Genomic DNA, 2,167 nt, shown 5'->3' on the forward strand with positions numbered 1-2,167 from the left:
GGCAAAACGATAAATTTTTAATTAAAAAAATTTAAAATTTTGAAATTAATAAATAAAACATTAAATAATGTAAAGTGAAATATTAATAAAATTAATTTAAAATTTTGAACAAAAAAATTGATCAATCAGACTCTCAGGCAAAATTGTTGATGGTTGCTCAGATATTTATTAAAGGACTCCTCCATCTAGGGGCTCAAAGAATTAAATATATAATAAAGGGGGATTCTCCAAAAAATTAAAGTCAATCAAGTAAGACTAAAGTCAATCAATGTAACACCCCGAATTTTCATCTCATATCTCGAGGAAATTAAATGGTAAGATTTGGAAGAAAATATTGAAGGAGAGACTTAGAGTAAAATACTAGAATCTTGTTATGATTAATTTCAAGGAAAATCGACTTCACCATTAGTTTTAAAATGATCGTAATATATATACTTTAGTCTGTAAGCAAGTTTGAATTCGAGTTCGGATGAAAAAATTATAAAATCTTCGAATTTCTCTTTAAATGGGACCCAAAATAGTGGAATTTTGTTAGAGCGAGAATCAGAAAAATTTGATGATACCGTTAGGTCCGCAACAAAAAATTATTCGAAATGGTGTACTCCTTTGTCATTTTTCGAGTCCGAATAATCAAGTTATTGCAAAAACTATAAACCATGAAGGGAAATTACAAGTTTACCTTCAAGTCTATTATTTAAAGGAAAGTGGAGTTTCTTTTATTTCATTTATCTTCTTCTTCAAAGGACCAAACGATAGCCACTTCTCAACCCAAGGGTTTCAACCCATTCCCACCAAGTTCTAGAGCGAACGAAGCCGAGTTGAACTTCGATAAAGAAGGCAATATTGTCGACGTTGTCGAGTTCTACGTCCTCACCCCATCCAACCTTCATTTCCTTTTCGTTTCTCTTAGCTTCTCACAAAAATCAGGAAGTGGGTTTGTTCATAACCACTTGGAGCCTCATCCAGATCGTAGGAGAGTCGTTGTTTGCCATTAGAAAAGGGAAGAACACCTTCAAAGAGGGTTTCACAACCAACCACTCCGTAGGCACCCGAGTTCAATCACTTTCGGGACTTCGAACCACTAAACATTGATCCTTAGTGTTGATTCATCACCATCGACAACCACAACTGTAGGGGACTTTCAATTCCTATTGGTAACTTTAGATTTTTGAAAATGTACATTTAGGTTGTTTTAACAAAACTTATGGTTTGTTTTAAATCGTAGAAATCCTTGTTTGAATTGAAATTCATGCTAGAAATAGAGATTTGATGTGCTTTATTCATATTTTAAACGTTGAATTCATGGGTGGGTTGAAGGGTTTGAAGAACGGAACAAAAATCCAAAGAAGGGATCGAAAAATCCAAAAAAATCACGAGTGAGGTTCAGGCTATCGGCGGGAAGGGTCGGTGCCACCGGCACCTGCCGAAGGCATTCTGTCGGTCCCACCGACAGAATGGAGCTTCTACCACCGACGAAACTAAGAAGCTACCGAAAATTTTGGTCTGTTGGCAGATGCCGTCGGTCCTACCCTTTATTTCCCCATTGCCTATACACTATTTCTCACTCTTTATTTCATTAAAAACATTTAAGTAAATGTCCTTTACTTTCCATTTACTTTAAGTTCTTTAATGAAATTAAGGTTTTACCCCCCATTTCGGAACAATGAGAATGGTTTTAAGATCCAAATCTTAAAAGATCAAAATTCGAATTTTGGTTTTAAGAACAAAACGTAATTTTCGACATTTTCGGTAAGTTTTCAAAATGTAATAACTTTCGCATTACTTTGAATTAGATTACAAAAACTATATAGTGTCGAATCTCGTGATCGAGACTTTCATTTCGAAAAACCCGTTTTCAATTTCGAGAACTTTGAAAAATTGAGTTTCCGACACTTAGCCAAATTTTCACCAATTTTTCTTGTTTTTAACAACTTTGGTGTCGTGCATCGCCAAGACCTTGTTTTTGAATAAACTTTGATGGTTTTCAATGGAAAGACCAAAATAATAACTTTGAAAGATTGAAAATGGATGGTTGATTTGAAAAGATGAAAAATGAGAATGTCGAGAGAATGGGAAAAGATAATGAACGGTAAAATATCAAAATCACACCTGAGGGGTGATGTTTGCATTTTACATTCTATGTTGTATGTAGGTTGGTGAAAGGATA

Source organism: Akebia trifoliata, chromosome 5, assembly GCF_017979445.1.
Source record: "Akebia trifoliata isolate Shusen 1 chromosome 5, ASM1797944v1, whole genome shotgun sequence".
Classification (NCBI taxonomy): domain Eukaryota; kingdom Viridiplantae; phylum Streptophyta; class Magnoliopsida; order Ranunculales; family Lardizabalaceae; genus Akebia; species Akebia trifoliata.